At 40.2% G+C, this 20,443-nt stretch overlaps 1 protein-coding gene across 1 annotated transcript in view; it reads left to right on the top strand.

Annotated features, from left to right (window-relative positions):
* htr7c (5-hydroxytryptamine (serotonin) receptor 7c) overlaps positions 1-20,443 on the top strand; it is a 30,765-nt gene that overhangs the window by 904 nt on the left and 9,418 nt on the right. The window lies entirely within an intron of this gene.

The raw sequence follows: 20,443 nt of genomic DNA, 5'->3' as shown, positions 1-20,443 counted from the left end.
GCAGCAGCATTTCCTGTATGCTTTGAGGATCAGCGCCCATTGACCTTACAGCGACTATTTCCTTTATAGATGACTTACCAATATCATGCAGGTCTGCTCCAGTTCATGTAGGTTGCCCTTCTCACTGTTAGTCTTAACAACAAGAACAAAGCAGCGGGGAAAATTCCCTTTAAGTGCATGCCGCAGTACACGGTGCAAATTTCATATTAGAAATCTGAACTGGGTTTTTTTGTCACACAAAACACACAAATAGGATCTTTCAAATGTATTTTTTGCCCATTTTCTATTTGTCCCTATTCATGAAACTGAATTTCCAGTTAATTGCTTTACATTCCACTTTCAAAATGGGGAATGTAAGACCCCAGCTCTCATCCCCACACACCAAAATCCCACTGCGCGTCTCAGGTATTGGAGTGACTGCTCACAAAACCTGAGCTAACTCTGCTAGTAGAGAGAAATGAGAATTTTCCACTGCTCTCAATACAATCCACACTGTGATAAACATCAGGTGATTGGTGTAACTGATCTGCCTCTGTAACCATAACGAAGGAAGAGGCTCATGGTTGTATTGATTAACTGATTATCTCCCTTGACTTTCCAATCAGATGTTATTACCTCAGGGTATTATGCTCAGAATTATGCATGTTTCCTGTGTGTGAATGAGTGAAGCACGTGGGGCTTAAGTACGCTTGATAAGCTAACGATATTATGGGAGGAACTGGCTCACAGATATCACACTGTGATACTGTGATTGCACCAGTCAGCTGTAGTAAAGCTGACAGAAGTATGAATGTGTTTTGGGCTGGTTGATGAGTTTGGATAGAGGCTGAGGGTTATGTTTGGCCACTCAAATCCCATTTAGGGCTTGAGGAGGCCCCCTATGGAACCACGTGGAACCAATAACATGTAATATTGCTCAAAAGTTTGAAGCCACTTTAAACTTTAAATAGTTCTTATTTTTGAAAAAAAAAAAGAACTATTGAATGGATCAAGGCATTCCAGTTTCTTTTTGAAACGGAAGTTCTAAAAAAAAATGTAGGCCTTTGCCAAAAACCTAAAAATTTGATGCAAGATTGCATCCAGTGGTGTAAAGTACTCCCCTGACAGAACTGCCAACCTGCACAGCTGAGCAACAAGAGACGTAAAGCATATCTCTGGTTTAAGAAACAGATGCCTCATAGATTCTCAGAGGCCTCTCTTGGATGCTAAGTTTGACTGCAGAGCCACAAAGAGGAAATATTTCAAACATGTCAAAGAACACGGATATGGGACAGGTGGTGAATGGAGGTTTCAGTTTTTAGACCAGGAAGAAGAACATCTGTGAGATGCAGAACCAATGAAAGGTTTGTTGGAGGTGCTTGATGGGATTTTTCATGTTCGCTGAAAAAATGGGGTGCCTTGGTGGCACATATTTTCTCCATTACTTTGCCATACTCTGTGAACATGGCCCGATAAGAGCCAATCTCTCCAAACAGTACAACAGTACGCTCATGCAAAGCACAGCTCTAAATATGAAGAACGTTTGGTGCATATGAACTGCTCAGGAAACCAATTCAGCAAGTAGGAAGCATCAGGAAGCATGGGGTTAATGTCTCTAGATGACCTCAATGAAGACAGAATGCCAAATGTCTGCTGGACTGTGGTTTGTGTAAATGGAATGGAAATCCTTTGAAAAAAGCAAAATTTGAAGGACAAAAAAGAATGGTATTAGAAATCATAACTGCCTTTTACAAATCATTTAATGACTAAAAGTATGATTAAGAAATTTTCTGTGTGAATCCAAACTTGTACATCACACAAGCTGAACTCGTCGGAGCCAGTCTGAAAAGGATCAGAGAGACTGTGGCTAAAAGGCTTTGCTGATCTTAGCCACTTGCTGTGATTATAAATGTGGCATGCTCATACTATACACTCAAAAAGGACAGATGGAGCCACCTTTGAGCAAGCGTGTCTGTAAAAACACAGCGTCTAATTGAATCTGTAGCCGTGAAATCAAAACCAAGTCACAGAGCCACCATGACTGCTTTCTGCATCTGTCTGACCTTCCCCAAGCAAACGACTGAAAGAGAATTTGAGCTGACGTTGTATCAGTTTAGGTTTGTTTTCATCCCTAACAACAGCTCTACAGGCAGTTCCCCCGAAGTGTTTGTGTCGATCTCCATGAAAACAGAGTCAGTTTAATTAAACAATGCAGTGTGTGTTGGGCATATGATTCACAACAGCAAGTGTAGAGATCACTCATTAGGATGAGACTTACCAATTAGACGCATGATTAGCTGTAATTAAGGGTCTCTCGCAGTCGTCTCAGAGTCCCAAGGACATGCTTTCTAAAAAAAAGAGAAGCTCAAGAGCAGTGCTGCAAATTGACCAGATGTGTCTGCAGCGATTATATGCTCCCTGAAGCCTAGGTGTTCCACAACAGAGAGGACTATTGATTTTCTCTCAGAGCTCATTTAGATTTAAAGGGGAGAACGTGCAATGTATATGCCAACATAGAAGGACAGTCTCTAGTGTAAGTGGTTGATTCATTTATGATCCTGGATTTGACAGAGTTCAGCGATGGTGTTTCAGTGTGATCGCTGTCATCCTGGTGGAAAACAGTATCTCCGTAAGGTCTTATCATTCATCCTGTTAGAAACGTGGCACAGGAATGAAGCTGTGCTGAAAGAAGAATCAGAAGCAAACGTAATGTCACATATAAAAACAAAAGTGTGTCCCTTTAATAATTCTTAGCCTGATCAAAGGCCCATGCTATTGTATTTTTAGTCAGTAAGGCAATTTACTGGTGCACATTCATAAAGAAATATGTAATTAACTAAATTACCAGCCAGCAAAGTAAGCCTCGGTCTAACTCCAAGGTCTCAGTCTCTTACCTCTGCAATTTGTGCCTCCTAAAAATGACTTGACAGATTGAGACTTGAGCAGGAAGCATTTCCTGTTTCGGCGAAGAAGTGAGAGAAAACTCACTGTGACTTCAAAGGGTTTCAGTCTTCTCACATTAGCACAACAACATCATGGTGTTAATAAAATGACCAGATAGGAACTTTGTGTGTTTCTCATCTAATCCAGCAAGTTAAAAATAAAAATAAAAATCAAACTACTAGAAAAGTTTTAGCAGGAAACAATCTGGCAATCAGAACTGCAGTTTCAAGGCAGAGGGCCAGTAAGAGACAAATAAGGGTTATTTTGAGTTGTGGCTCATGCAAAGCTACGTTAACAGAGTCCAATAACAAAAATAGAGAGCTGGAAACGAGCACAATAAAACTACATCCATGATGTGTCACTTCAAATAATTAGCTCTGATCTTCTTTGTTTTTTCTTTGCTATTTTTCTCCTTTGAGTCTCTGCTTCACCACAAGTGACTTATGTTTAGATAAAACTCATTTACATTTCATCAGGTACATCAGTTCCTCTGCTCGCTAGTGCAAATATTTAATCAGCCAATCACATGGCAGCATCTCAGTTCATTTAGGCATGTTGATGCAAGTTGACCACATCTACATACCAATTTGACGATCAAACTGAGCATCAGAATGGGGAAAAATGATGATTTAATTACTTTAAATGTGGCATGGCTGTTGGGGCCACACGGCCAGAAACTGCTGATCTGTTTGGATTTTTCACATCTTACAGAGAATCTGAGAAAGAAAATCAAACATCCAGTGAGCATCAGTTCTCAAGGGAAAAACACCTTCTATGATGCCAGATATCAGAGGAGAGGCCAGACTGCTTTGAGCTGATAGGAAGGTAATAGTAACTCAAATAACTAATAGTGACAAACAAGATATGCAGAAGAGCATCTCTGAATGCACAGCGCGTCAAACTGCTACAGCAGCAGAAGACCACACCGAGTGCCACTCCTCTGAGTTAAGAACAGGAAACTGAGGCTATAATTCACACAGACCCAGCAAAATACAACAACAGAAGATTGGAAAAATGTCATCATAAACAACATGAAAGCATGGATCCATCCTGCCTTGTATCAACAGTTCAGGCTGCTGGTGGTGCAACAGTGTGGGGATATTTTCTTGGCACACTTTGAGTTCCCTCCCTCCCCCCTCATCCTTTCATGACCACAATGTACTCATCATGATGGTTAACACATGCCCAGCAGGATAACAACATGTCACAAAGCTCAAATCATTTCAGAGCAGTTTCTTGAACACAGCAGTGAGTTCGCTGTACTCAAATGTCCTCAACAGTCACCAGATATCAATCCAGCAGAGCATCTTTGGGATGTGGTGGAACAGGAGGTTCACATCATGTATGTGAATCTGACAAATCTGCAGCAACTGTGTGACGACGTCATGTCACTATGGACCAAAACCTCACAGGAATGTTTCCTGTGTCTTGTTCAGGCTGTGCCACAAATAATGAAGGCAGTTCTGAACCCGAAAGCTGTCCAACCCAGTACTATCAAGGTGTAACTAATACATGAACTGGTGAGTGTATTTGATTAGTGCCACCACGAGGAGTCATGTTTTAGAGACTCTGGTGAGTCAGGTATGTGGCACAATCCTTTAGGAGCACCTATATACAACAGTGTAATAAAACATATTGATATTTGGTGCTAAAGTAACAATAATTGTGTGTATATTGCTCTATCAATATCAAAACCCTCATTATTCCATTGAATGCACTGAATTACTGTAATTTAATTAAGAAATTATTATTAAACTTTCTAGAAAGATTTGACTTTCATTTTAAAAAAAAGCACCGTTCTATGTTAATATTTCTGTTCTAAATATGTATATTCTAAATGGTAAATGTGCGCCCCAGGGTGGCTGTGGCTACAATGTAGCTTGCCATCACCAGTGTGTGAATGTGTGTGTGAATGGGTGGATGACTGGATATGTAAAGCGCTTTGGGGTCTTTAGGGACTAGTAAAAGTGCTATATAAATACAGGCCATTTACCATTTTTATTCTAAACAAACAACCTGCTGCTGTACTCCCAAAATACCCAGTAATATCAAAAGCTCCAGTTAGTTTGTACTGTTTGTGCAAATGAGACTTAGAGTTTCACTGTAAAAGCCCGTTAATCACCTCCAGCCTCTTTAAATGGAGAATCAGTAGTGCAAATCGAAGCTAACACACCAAAGCATGACCCAGTCACAGCAGAAGAGTCAGTCTCTTGATGTGTTGTGAAGTGAAGAAAAGTGAAGTTACATATCCAAGGCCTCCTGCCCGAACTAATGCAGGCCTGCTCCTTCATACAGCGTTCCAGCATGCACTTTCAGGAGCAGCCTTCATGCCCACTTCCCTAAAAAGTTAGTATCGCTTTAGGCTACATTCAGTTTTTACCTTCACTGAGAGTAATATGTTGTACGCTCAATAATTCAAAAGTCAAAGATGAATGATTTATTCACAACAGTGGGAAGCGAGGAAAGTCCTTTTTTCTGTATAGTTCCCCAGAAGTCTAAGAAAAGACGACTCTGAAGGAACGGAGGAGTGGGGCTTGTTAAATTTGCAAATCAAATGGCTTAACTGTCAGTGAACTTGTCTAAGACGGAGGGGATGTAGGTCAAGAAAAAAAATATCACAGGAATGCAGCGAAGTAAACTTTTCCATCAAGGTTCAGTCTAAGTGCAACATAGGTGTGATCACACCTGTAAGCTCCTGCAGGGAGTGCGATGGAAGTATGTCAACCGGTTCTCCACAACTGATAATATTTTTTGTGTGCACTTTTGTCCCAGGAGAGACTTTCTTTGCTTAGAGCAGCTGGGAAATGTCCACCTGCAGCACCACGCACAGATGACTTGACCTCTGTGATGTTTCCTGTGGTAATAAGCCACTTTCCCGCTTGTTGGCCACCTCTCCAAAATCTGAAGGAACAGACATCTCAGACGAGGCCTGTGCAGTCAGATCATGCCCATAAAGATGTGCTTAATAAGTAAAGAAAGTGTGTTTTGGGATTAAACAGGATGTCACAGTGAATTTTTAATTCCTGTGGACCAAACCAGGTTAGAGAAAGTGCTAAATTTGAGAGGTTTTAGAGACCACACGAGACCCACTTCCTGTTACAAACCTCTACCAACCTTTTACTCCGAGAAGAGAAACCACTCTTGTGTTTAAGAGGAAACAGTATTTACTTTTAAAATGCATCACTGTTCCTGCCCTGTAAACAAACACTTCTTCTTCTAAAGCAAACTGCTGTCAGTGAAAAACATTTCAGAGCAGCATTAAATAAAAATACTGGGAGCAGCATTTTTTCTTTTTTTTAGATCAAGTTAATCATTGATAAATCCTGCTTACACAACGCACCATAACCATCCTGTTTGATGGTCTGTTTGCGTTTTATTAGAGGGGCACGCAAAGCGAAAGACAAATTGCACATTGATCATGTGACGGGTGAGGTGTGTGTGGGAACGGACCTGTAGGGGTTTAAAATAACTGAGAACAAAAAAAAATCAAAGAGAAGACAGTGAAATTATAAAAATGATCGCATTGTTGTATTGCTGTTTGCTATTTTTCAGCACACGATGCAGGCAAACATGATCATTATCCTTATTGTTAGTTATATGCTTTCCACAGCATGTCTTCTAGCCTGTCTTCCTTCTCTCGTGGCCTGTGAAAAGAGAGTTTTTCCTCCCCACTGTCGCCAAACTGCTTGCTCATAGGGGGTCATATGATTGTTGAGTTTTCTCTGTATGTATTATTGTAGGGTCTTCCTAACAACATAAAGCCCCTGTGGGACTGTTGTTGTGATTTGGAGCTGCATAAAACTGAACTGAATTACAGCTAAGTCAGGTCCAGTACGCGTCAGTCACAGAGTGTCATGTGCATTCATAACATTTGGAAGTTACATTAATGAAGAGATTTCAGTTTGCTGATTGAAATTTGTCATTAAATGCACTTAAAAGGACTGATTTCAGCATTGTTTCAGGATTGATATGAATTCATAAATGAAGAAATTAAAACTCAAAACAGTGGTCCAATACGAGAACATAAGGGAGACTATTGCAGTGACAGTGTCTAATTTTACTGTATATACTGTTGAAAACTGCACAAGCCACAAATATGAAAAGATGTGAAACATGAGTGGTGGTTGAGGCAAACCTAACCTCAAAATCTGGGTCTTTACAATCTGCATGGTAGCGTGCGCTCTGTGCTTTACCCCGATCAGTCAGATCAACCTGCAGGCAAGCAAGCTTGTTAACAGAGAATGCCACTAAAAGTGACACAGATTATACCAACCTGACCCCGTCACTGTCATCTGACATTTTACAGTTTTTGTATATTCTTTGATTTTTGCATAATACATTTTGCACATTTAATACTATGTTAATTAGTTAAGTATAGAAAATAAAGTCAATCAAAAGTTTTTCTGGTCATGGGCCTTAACGCACATAGAAGTTTCAAATTCTCAGTTTGTGTTAATTTCCCCGGCATTTTTCAGCCCTCGTAACGTCATAATTACAGCAAATAGCCTCAGAACATTGAAGCTTTGTTAAAAAGTCCAACTCAGACCACTTTTATGTCAACTCCATGTGTCGCAATCTAAAGCCAAACTCTTGTTTATGTTCTGTGCAAGTTTTTTGGAAAACCAAATCTAGGTCACAATATAGTTGTGACCTATATGATGGTTTGAACACATCATGCAGATTTAGTTGATACAGCAAGGTTTTTGTTTTTTTGTTTTTTTAAAAATCCCCTTAAAAATAACTTAGCATGCAAAAGGGATCACAGAAAGCTTCTGAATGATCTGCATAGCTTATTTCTTATTTTAGGTCTGCATTTCAAAGTATGTATTTATTGCATAATTTGTGCTTATTTTTATTTTATTTTATTTTATTTTTTTTTTGCCTGTCCCGTTTGGCTCTTTTGTCATCAGAATTGTTGTCTAAAGGCAAAGAAAGATGCCCAACGGATTTACTTTACCAAATTGACCATCCCAGCCTTGCCGTAATGGTCCATTTGATTCACCTTTTATTGTTTATTTTATTTTCACTTACTGAATACGGGACAGACTTGACTGGGGGAAAGAAGGGGAGAAAGAAAGAGGGAAAGAGAAACAGCTGAGAAGAGGGACGGGGCAGAAGGGCAAAAAACAAAAACCAACAGAACGGGCAGAGAGAAAAAAAAATGCATATATCGATCACCTGGATCACCTGCTGAGAAAGAAAAAAGAAAACAAGCAGAAGATTTGTGCTTATTTTTAATCAAATCTTTATGTAATTTTTAATGTATTTCAAAGAGATCAGTACTGGAGTTTAGGGCATAAAGGCTGTGGTATGTGTCACGGTTTAGATTACATAAATAAAACGGGATAAATAAAAGACAGACATGTTCCACAGTCAGTGGATATTACTGAAATGTAAGATGGACTCGGTCAGGGCCAGTAAAAGTGGTTCCAGAAAAAAAAAATCAAACACACTTTGACTGAAGAATGACCACAGAGACACACATGGTGCAGAATCTTCTTACCCCTGTCCTGCACGCTGACTCTTCTCGCTGGTGTGAACAAAATGTGTGGGCTGAGTGTGATTACAACTCTGTCAAATAACTGATACTCTGAAGTTGTTGACATGAAAGTTAAAAGGTACTTGGAAATTAGAAAAATCCTTCCAGTTCACAAATAACTCAAGAGCAATAAGCAAATGGGATCTATGTGAGAATTAACTGAATGTATATAATAAATAAAAAATAAAAAACATCAATTGAGGACAATAATTTTCAGTTTTTGATGTATGTTCTGTTGGCTACATGACTACGTTTTTATTGGAGTGAAACTACTAGGTTATAGCTAAGACACAGGAAAGTGTCTTTAAGATACCGATACCAGAGGTAAAGCAAAGCACAGAAATGTTTTTCATGTCCTCTAAGGTCAACCATATGGAAAATCGAATTTTGCAAAAAAAAGATTTTATTGCTAAACTGATTAAATTAACAGATATTGTGGCATTATCGCTAAACAAAAGGAGCTAAATTATTTCCATTGCAAAATATGATTCATCTGAAACTGTGTGTGCATGTCTTTGGGCAGGTCCTTCTTAAATGCCTGAAAAAGCACACGTGGAAGCTTTGTGATTTACTGTTGGGTAGCTTCGGTTAGAATAGTCCCAGAAACACGAATCAGACTTTGCCACATTTAAAAATGAATGACATGTTCTGAAAAAAAATTCAAACTGCCCTAAATAGTTTGTCTGAAGTCAATCTGGAGACTAAAGAAACACTTCGATTCAGGGAGAAACTGGAACAAACCACTTAATAAAAGTTTTGTATCAACCTAAATACGTGCTCTGGATCTCAGAATTATGGGTTCCTTTCCAAAACCTCATAACTTGTCCAGAGCTTCATTTCTTCAGTTCTTTATTCACTTTAACACCTACATTGAAAAAAACCTTCAATGCACCCGCTCTCATTCCTGTCTTTCAGGAAAATGCTGCACGAGTTTGAAAAGCACAAAGATTCATGCTTCACGAACATGATTGCATGATGTGTCTGTTTGATTTATTGTGTCGATTTGGAGGTTTTCTGTGTTGGAGCCTCCTAATCAGTGAGCTTTAGAACCAGATTCGATCTCGACCACCGGCGTTAATACAAAGCAGCAGTACAGGATGATAGATCGCTAACCAGACCATGGATAGAGATGTGAGTTTATTTTGCTATTCTTGGTCTGTCACCTTATTTACCCAGCAAACTCTGGGGACAGGATGCAGAAAAGGGCAAAGTGCTGAGTGAATTTAGTGTGGTATAAATCATGCTTTGTGTTATTTGGTATAACAAAGGTGGAGTCCATTACTCATCAAGGCCGAACAAAGCACCAACAAGAATTTACTAAGCAGTGAGATAATGGGTTTCTTGTTAATGGAGCTGAGAGACTGCAAACACACACACACACACACACACACACACACACACACACACACACACACACACACACACACACACACACACACACACACACTGTAGATTGCAGATAATATACTCAGGACATTTAGCATATTGTTGCTCTTGCAGAATAACTCAAGCTGACATTCAGTTCATTTGTGCACATGAACTGAATATTTATACGTTCCACTAAATGCAGCAGTATTAAAGATCCTACAAACAGGGATTGAGAAGTTATCTCTGATAATTCAGTGAGCAATCGTGTGCATTACTCTGTGTATAGTATGTTGCATGTCTAAACGTACTGTCTGCATTAGAGCATATACTGTAACGCTGCTGCAGGTGACAGCTTTTAGTGGCAATGTCTTCAGACACGCAGACTTTAATTAACTCCTGCATGTTACTTTAACTGATACATCGTTCTTCATACATGCTCACTGCTGTGCATCATTAAGATATACTTGTCAGCTAACAATCCAAGAATGTTTTATGATGGATGTGCTCATTGGCTATAGTTCAATGTGACTTTACAGCAGATTTGTTTTTCCTGTTATTTGGGTCAGGTAAATGCTGGGAAGTTAGTGATTTAACTCCCGGCACTCCACAGAGGTTGTATTCCAGCTGTGAAATAGCAAACTGAGTTATGGCACACCCATCACTGCCAAACTGCCCTTCAGCAAGACACTGAACTTTAGAACTGACAACTAACTGGGTCACTGCACTGTGTGCTGAACTTCACTCTTTGAAATGTCTAGTGTGGAAAAGGGAAAATTCTAGCAAGAAGCAACTGCACAAGTTTAAAAACAGCAGTAAACAGAACCATTACCAATACAATGTCGTGCTCTTAGCTGATTTTGAGTATTCAGGATTGCTCAGAAAAAGGAGAATCTCAACACTGACAGATTAGCCTGGCATACAGAATAGAAAGCTCCTGTAAGCTGACAATCAGAAGGCATTTCAACGTACAGCGAGACAGATGTGCTGACCACATAAATTCTTGATCCAACTCTCTCTAGATCTGTAGCTTCAAATCTTGCAGATAAACACACTGATTCTGAGTACTGACAGTTTAGTCTACACACAACAACAACAAAAAAATAAAATGTAATTATACAGTCCCGAACAAAAGTTTAAGACCACTTGAAAAATGGCAAAAGAAATCATAGTTTGCATGGTTGGATCTTAACAAAGTTCCAAGTAGAGCTTCACCATACAACAAAAAGAAATGGGACTGAGACAAAACATTATTTTTGAGCATGCAATTTATTGAAAACAACACTTAAACTGAAGCAGGCTGTTTTACAGCTGATCAAAAGTTTAGGATCACACCTCCAAAAAACCCGTAAACCACCCCCAAAACAGAAATCAAAATTTCAAACATGAACTCAGTAATGAGTAGCTATACTATTGTCCATTTTTGTAAACATCGCTTGCCATCAAAGGTTCTCATTTGGATTTGGATCAGGGGAGCGTGCAGGATGGTCCAAAAGAATGATGTTATTCTCCTGGAAGAAGTCCCTCGTGTGTACTGCAGCATTGTCCTGTTGATAAACCCAATCGTTACCACACAGATAACAGCCCTCTGTCGTAAGGAATGCTCTCTGCAACATCTGGACATAGCCAGCGGCGGTTTGACGCCCCGGCACTTCCTTCCACTGAAGGAAAAAGCAACCCAGACCATTATGACTCCCCCTCCACTGTGGCACACAGAAAACATCTCAGGTGGGATCTGGTTGTCATGCCAGTAACGTTGTAAACCATCAGGACCATCAAGGTTGCATTTTTTCTCATGAGAGAAGAAAACTTTCTTCCACCTTTCAATGTCCCATGTTTGGTGCTCTCTTGCAAAGTCCAAACGGTCAGTTCTGTGGCGTTTAAGGAGACGAGGCCTTTGAAGATGTTTTTTGTTTTTGAATCTCTTCAGTGTCAGATGCCGTCTGACGGTTACGGGGCTGCAGTCAGCACCAGTAACGGCCTTAATTTGGGTGGAGCATCATCCAGTGTCTTGATGGACAGCCAATTGGATCCTCTGGCTCAGTGCTGGAAAATTCTTTTGGGTCTTCCACTTGACTTTTTTGTTCCGTAACCCTTAGGATCATTTAAAAAATTCTAAATTATACTTATGCAGTTCAACAACCCGACCACATTCAAAAAGGGAATGCTTTTTTTCCTTTGCCATCATGACATCATGACAGTGTGACTACCTGATAGAAAATGACAATGAATCCACATTTTTACACAGATTTGGCCTTTTAAGGGCCGTGTGGTCTTAAACTTTTGATCAGCTGTAAAACAGCCTGTTTCAGTTTAAGCGTTGTTTTCAATAAATTAGATGCTCAAAAAAATGTTTTGTCTCAGTCCCATTTCTTTTTATTGCATGTTGAAGCTCTATTTAGAACCTTGTTAAGATCCAACCATGCAAACTATGATTTTTTTGGCCATTTTTCAAGTGGTCTTAAACTCTTGTTCGGGACTGTATATATAGGGTCACTCCTCACTCTGCCTTGTTCCCAAACAGTAGCAGCGTCAGTATAATATAGCTGTCAGGTAATTATCAGAGAATGTTGTATGATGGATGTCCTCAGTGGTTGTGACTTTATAGCAGATTTGTTTTCCTTGTTATTTGGGTCAGGTGTTATTAGCTGGTTATGGTCCGGTACTATAAATCAAGTTCGACGCACCCCGGATAGTTTTTTAAACTTTATCTTATTCAGTTAAGATATGTACATACACGGGTGTTTTTTTATATCAGCAATTTTCTGCTTTAATTAAAACAAAACAACTTAAAAATTGGAAAGTGTTGTTAAGATTGTGCCAAAGCAACAGGCAGTGATATAACAATCAGAGGATCAGGCAGGTGAACAGGCAGGCATAAAGCAGATAAAGGCCCACACTGCTTTTTCTTGTTGATGCTGATAGTAATGGTATTCGTGGGAGCCAGAAGCTGTTTACGATGAAACATTTGTTTGTGTCTTTTAACATGGTTTGCTTCAAAGAGGTAAAAGACCATATTTATCTCTCATTTGTGAGGAAAACTTTTAAAAAAATTATATCATAATCATCAGTGAGTAAGAAATGTGCCCCTGATTGTAATGACTCACGAGCTTGTAGGTGCTCAGATCAGCGGTTCCAGTGTCCATGGATTGAGTGGGCGTGTCTGTGAGAGCACAAAAATATACATCACCTGTAAGAAAACAGATTGTGTGCTATATTTATTGCTGCTCTATGCTTAAGTTCAAAACTGCATATGCTTTGTGGAAGTTGGAGACACCTCTTAGAAAGAACCACAGTTTTCCTCCTTTAGCTCAAATGATGGAGCTTAAGCTCGGTATAACACAGGAAGGATTTCGCTGCCACTCAGTTTCCCAAATCTGATTGAATAAAACCCCAATATGAATAATTTCATGATGTAAATGAACAGGACACTGGTGCATATGCAGTCAGTCTACATAATAAGTCAGTCTGAATAAGCCAGCTTCATTGTTCGCACACATTCCTCGCTGCACAGCACTTTTTCTTAGAGTGACAGTTTTTCACCTATAATTATGCGCACTGCTTCTGCAACACAATGCTAACCTCTATTTTGCCAGATCACTATTATCACTGTTATTACCTTGTTGTCACTGCTGTGTTTGCTCACCTGCAATGGCATTTTGTCTGTCCGTCTTTGAAATTAGGCCGCGCTGAGACTGGGGATGTACATGAATGTGTACAACTGTGATTAAATATGGGTTTTCAGCAAAAAGTTAAGACAGCTACTGGTTCCATAATTGCAGGTAAAAGAAGAAAAACAAAAACATGAATAAGTGAGACCTTGAAAAGAGCATCATTTTTCAAAAACGAATGTAAATTTATGAGGAAAACAAAGCTGTGAGGTTGATTGTGAAGCTTCTAATCAGAGTAGAGCTTATGTTGCACTTCTTTTTTTTTGCATTAAAAAATAGTGCAGTGTATTTAGACAAAAAGAAGTGAGGATGAGGTGACAGCTTTTGTGCATTCAACACAATGGACCCATGCAAATACATTACTGGTTAAATCATCAATATGGCTCCGTACTCGGCTGTCACAACAATTTGATCCAGTCTTGCAAAGTGAATCGGTGGCAAAACTCTCCACATTTTTGGGAGTTCATTTGTGCTTTTATAACATCAAATACTATTCAACATTTTGTCATAATGTACCACTTTGTTCCCAGAAAGTATCTAGTTCTTTAATATAAATGTAAATATGTGACATTATGAGTTTTTCCTTGGAGTACGTATAATTAATTCATTTTATTACATTTTTATTTTGTTTTACCCTAAATTTCCCCAAAAAGTGCCATCACACGCAGGTGAATAATTTATATTTTTTCCCCCTGGCTCGCCTTAGATGAGATTAGCAAAATTCTTGCTATAATGAATATTCCTATCATTAGTCATTTCTTCATCTCTGGGTAGTGCACTGAATTTGACCTCCAAGTTTGATGTTCTGATGTGTGTCATCCAGTACAAAATCAAATTTAATTCATTGCTTTCTTCTGCTGGAAATTATTAATATCAATCTTGCTGAACTCATGTCCTATCTTTGCTTATGTCATTACCTCTGGCTGAACATACTTTTGTCATTTATTTGATCAAAATCTTTCTGTATAGAATACAGCTTAATTGATTTATACTTCAAGAGATTTTCCAATTAAAGTGACAAATCCAACTAGATAGAAGACATGCTGTAGAGGCACCGAATCATTTAAAAGATTACAATCGCCCCTCAGATCTCCTGTGCTCCTGATTGGGATGAGAAGATGATCACATGAATAAATGAGCAACGTTTGCACATAAGAGTCTAAAAAAAAGAGAACACCTGCACATTTTTTCTTTACCAATCATGCTTCATGTTTGAAAGCACACAGATGAGCTATTGTTCTATACAGATAAAAATAAAGGGAGAAGCCTTTAGTGAATGTACTTGTATAGCTCCTTTTAACAGCAAGGTCATACAAAGGAACAATAACAACACAGGACTGCAGAAAATACATATAAAAGACGTTATATAGCTTACTATATATATATATATATATATATATATATATATATATATATATATATATATATATATATATATATATATATATATATAGACTGCAAGACCAGACTGACCAACCTGTGCACTGCCTGGATTGATTACAAGAAGGCCTATGACTCAATGCCCCACAGCTGGATACTGGAATGCCTAGAATTGTACAAGATCAATGGGACCCTAAGAGCCTTCATCAGGAACTCAATGGGGATGTGGCGTACAACACTAGAGGCCAACTCCAAGCCCATAGCACAAGTCACCATCAAGTGCGGGATCTACCAAGGAGACGCTCTGTCCCCACTGCTGTTCTGCATAGGCCTGAACCCCCTCAGTGAGATCATTAACAAGACTGGCTACGGATACCGACTACGGAACGGAGCAGTTGTCAGCCACCTCCTGTACATGGATGACATCAAGCTGTATGCCAAGAGTGAACGAGACATCGATTCACTGATCCACACTACCAGGCTATACAGCAATGACATTGGAATGTCGTTCGGACTGGAGAAGTGTAGTCGGATGGTAACAAAGAGAGGGAAGGTAGTCAGAACTGAGGGGATTGAACTACCAGACGGCAACATTGCAGACATAGAGGACAGTTACAAGTACTTGGGGATCCCGCAGGCGAATGGGAACCATGAAGAGGCCGCTAGAAAAGCTGCAACCACCAAGTACCTGCAGAGGGTCAGGCAAGTCCTGAGGAGTCAGCTGAATGGTAAGAACAAGATCCGGGCCATCAACACATACGCCCTGCCCGTGATCAGGTACCCTGCTGGGGTAATAGGCTGGCCAAAGGAGGAGATAGAAGCCACTGACATAAAGACAAGAAAGCTCCTTACCATGCATGGAGGGTTTCACCCCAAGTCCAGCACCCTGAGGCTGTACGCTAAGCGGAAGGAAGGGGGCCGGGGACTGGTGAGTGTCAGCAGCACAGTCCAGGATGAGACAACGAACATCCAAGAATACATTGGGAAGATGGCCCCAACTGACCGAGTGCTCAGTGAATACCTCAGGCAGCAGAAACCCAAGAAAGAGGAGGGAGACGAGGAACCATCATGGAAGGACAGGGCCCTGCACGGTATGTACCACCGGCAGATAGAGGAGGTGGCTGATATCCAGAAATCCTACCAGTGGCTGGACAAAGCTGGACTGAAAGACAGCACAGAGGCACTAATCATGGCAGCACAAGAACAAGCTCTGAGTACAAGATCCATAGAGGCTGGGGTCTATCACACCAGGCAAGACCCCAGGTGCAGGCTGTGTAAAGATGCCCCAGAGACAATCCAGCACATAACAGCAGGGTGCAAGATGCTAGCAGGCAAGGCATACATGGAACGCCATAACCAAGTGGCCGGCATAGTGTACAGGAACATCTGTGCCGAGTATAACCTGGAAGTCCCGAGGTCAAAATGGGAGATGCCCCCAAGGGTGGTGGAGAATGACCGAGCTAAGATCCTGTGGGACTTCCAGATACAGACGGACAAAATGGTGGTGGCTAACCAACCGGACATAGTGGTGGTAGACAAACAGAAGAAGACGGCCGTAGTGATCGATGTAGCGGTTCCGAATGACAGCAATATCAGGAAGAAGGAACACGAGAAGCTGGAGAAATACCAAGGGCTCAGAGAAGAGCTCGAGAGGATGTGGAGGGTGAAGGTGACGGTGGTCCCCGTGGTAATCGGAGCACTAGGTGCGGTGACTCCCAAGCTAGGCGAGTGGCTCCAGCAGATCCCGGGAACAACATCGGAGATCTCTGTCCAGAAGAGCGCAGTCCTGGGAACAGCTAAGATACTGCGCAGGACCCTCAAGCTCCCAGGCCTCTGGTAGAGGACCCGAGCTTGAAGGATAAACCGCCCGCAGGGGCGTGCTGGGTGTTTTTTTTTAATATAGTTTGATTTGGTACAGTGATGGTAAACTGACGCTGTCAGTTCTGAAGTTTTACATATCAGGAAATAGAATCATTTACCAGGTTGTAACCTTATTTAAATACAACCTCAGATACACAACAATATATGACATACTGCACTATACCACTGCTACAACAGAAATGAAGCCAAAAGGAAAATGCAGTGTGTGAAAAACTGAGCACTGCCCATGATTCAATAACGTGTAGAACCACTTTTAGCAGCAAAAACGTGAAGTAAATGTTTTTACTTTATCAGTGTCTCACATTGTTGTGGAAGACTTTGGCCCACTCTTCTTTACAATGCTGTTTCAGGTGAGGTTTGCAGACATTCATTTATGGACAGACCTCTTGAGGTCCCACCGCAACATTTCAATCAGGTTGAGGTCTGCACTTTGACTGGGCCAGCACAGTGATTCTTTCTTTTTCAGTCATTCTGCTGTTTATTTGCTGCTGTGCTTGTGATCATTGTCTTGTTGCACGACCCAGTTTAGTCCAAGCTTCAGCTGTCAGACAGATGGCCTGACATACAGAGGGGTTCATGTTTGACTCGATTACTGCAAAGTGCCCAGATCCAATATCTGCAAAACAAGCTCAAATCATCACCCCTGCACCAACATGCGGACAGCTGGTGTGACGTATTTGTGCTGGTTTCTTGTGTTTAGTCTTCGCCAAATGTAGCACTTTGCATTGTGGCCAAACGCTGATTTGGATTCGCTCTTGTCTGTCCAGAGGACATTGTTCCAGATGTCTTCTGGTTTGTTCAGAAGTGTGTGTGTGTGTATATATATATATATATATATATATATATATATATATATATACATATATATATATATATATATATATATATATATATATATATATATATATACATATATATATATATATATATATATATATATATATATATATATATATATATATATATATATATATATATATATACTACTTTATTTTTACAACAACTTTACGATGCCTTGTTTTGCCCTCACATGGGTTTTAGCCTTTAAATATATCCTCTTGCTCTTAGCCGAGCTTTTTAATATCTCTGATATTTTCATCTGCCCAAAATAAAAGGTCAGTAAAAGGATAAGAGATTGAAAAAAGAACAGCACTCAACAGTTGCCTTTATGTTGCATGGTAGTGTTGTGACTCTGGAACAAGTTGGCTACAGCTCCTCCTCACTGTCCTTTTCCATTTGCAGAGGCATGAAATGATGGCGTATAATGGGGCGCGCAGCTACTTCAGCTATACCAACTGCTGGCTAGATGCCAAATTGGAAAAAAGTGAGTCGGTTCAAAAGAGGAGCTGTCTGTGGTATCCTTGGTAACTAAAATTGCTTAACATTTTTTCTCAAAGGTCAGAAGAAAAACGGGAAGAAGTGGAGACTTGGATTCCTCCCCCACATCTGAGACTTCCTTTAAGCTTATTTAGTTTTCAAGGTGTCCTTTGAGAGCGAGAGCGACAGAACCAAAGGGAAGGTGACAAAGATGGAGGGGCTCTTCACCCTGGCTCTCTCTCATCATCATGACAGGGAAAAAAATGGAAAGGAAGACGGATTTGCTGGCACATACTTATTCACCTTCCAGTACCAGACTTCACTCGTTGTATAATAATGAAGAGAAAATGAGTACACTCTTTAATATTTAACGTAACATTTTGGGAGCTCGCATTTGAGACTATTAGTGAGATGCTACACACAGCTGAAAGTGTATATTTAGGTGGCCAGTAAGCGCAGCACAATGGCAAGCATGCGCATGTACAAATGTAATTTCCTTTGGAGAGCCAAAAGCCTCTAGAGGCTTTGTAGCTGCATTACAAATCAGGTCGCCATGGCTGCCACCATAAAGGAACTCCATTAAATAATTGACAGGGAGCAGAAAATGGCTAAATGCATAACAAGCAGGCATAAATCCATTCAGGAAGGAAAAGTAGATTGTGTGACAAGATGGAGCGATTTACTAATGTGACAGAGAAGAGAGAATGGTCTCATTTCTAACAAAAATACACAACATTCAGGTAACTGAGAAAAAGTTTTTGTGGACTGAGGAGCTTCCTAACAGTGCTGGTCCAAATCAAAAGGCTCCATGCATACATAAATTCTGTCTTAACCTCATTATTTTTTACTTACATAATAGTTATTTATAGGTGAGGCTGTGCAGCTGAAACAAATTGAGACCAGTTTTCCTCTGTTACATGAATATTAATTAAAAACAGAACAAAGACATATGATCTGAACCAAAAATTTATGAGACTGCAAAGCAAGTCACTTAACAGCATCGCTTGGAGAGCAAGCACAAGGATCAGAAGGTAATGTCATAACAAATACCTCGATTGTGAAGTTCTAACGCCAGGCAACAAAGTAATCACTAAATTGCTTCTGAGCTGTTAAAATGCAATTGCCATGGTATTAACAAAACAGCAATAACTAAAACATTGCTGCAAAGGTAAGCTTATTAGCTGCTAACACCCAAATGTTGTTAAACAGCTAATAGGCTGCTAACTACGTCAGCGGTCAGCTAGCATCTATTAGCTATGGTTGCTGTGGTCCCTAAACTCTTCCATCCATCCATCCATCTTCTTCCGCTTATCTGGGGCAGATAAGCACCTAAATCACCTAAAATGGCTCCTTTCGATGTGGACCAGCGGCTCTACTCTGAGCCCCTCCCAGATGGCTGAACTTCTCACCTCATCTCTAAGGGAGAGTCCAGCCACCCTTCGGAGGTGCTGATTCTCATTCCCACTGCTTCACACTCGGCTGCGAAGCCCCCTAAATTCTTCAACTTTGTGAAAACACCTGATATCAAAGATTAAGAGGTCTGGCCCACTTTTTTCCATATAGTGAAAAACCTGTGCTGTGTGTTGTTCAAAAAAAAAAAAAAAGAAGCTATTTGTATTTTTTTTTCAAATCAGCTTCTTTACCCAACAGCCAAACAACCAGCAATAGAAATAACTGAGCCACACATAAAATGTCTAGTGTGTGATAGATTGACCAACAAGCCATGATGCACAGAAAGATGTGAGTTAGTGCTTGGGAACTAGCTCGAGGAGCAGAAGAGCAGAATAAAGTCCTCTTGGGGCTCCATTGTCAGGAAGAAGAGATCAGAAACACTGGCAGGAGGTCGGAGTCGTATGATGTTGTCGGGGTCTGATGGGACAAAGAGTTGGAGGAGCATGCCGGAAACAGAACAGTGTTAAATAATGTGTGTGATGGAAATTGCTTGGTTCAAATAAACTGCAAATACTGCACTATGGCAGTAGAGTAATGTAACAGTATAGATAAAGGCATGATGTAAGTGGTGCGTTAGTGCTTGTCATGCAGCGCTGACCAGAAATAGCAGACAGCAACAACATCAGCGGCAACAGAAAAAGGTGGCAGCAGTGGTTTAAATCAAATGACGTGACATAACAGGAGCAGCAGCAGTGAGAGACACACGAGGAAAGACATAAATGGTATTATTGACCTTGAAAATGGCGCTTTAGAAAAAAAAAACACAAAAGGAAGTGGAGCTTGTTGGTTATTTGTTATGTAGCCCTATCGGCAGGTGTTGGTGAATTAGTCGAAACAGTCTGACTTTTATTCGTTTATTTTTTAAATTTTACCCAAGCAGGTCCGCTGGACTAGAAATTTGCAACATTTTGCTCTG

Source organism: Astatotilapia calliptera, chromosome 12 (genome assembly GCF_964374335.1).
Source record: "Astatotilapia calliptera chromosome 12, fAstCal68.1, whole genome shotgun sequence".
In the NCBI taxonomy this organism is placed as follows: Eukaryota; Metazoa; Chordata; class Actinopteri; order Cichliformes; family Cichlidae; genus Astatotilapia; species Astatotilapia calliptera.
The sequence above is the reverse complement of the archived record's forward strand: the minus strand, read 5'-3'. Positions and strand labels throughout refer to the sequence as shown.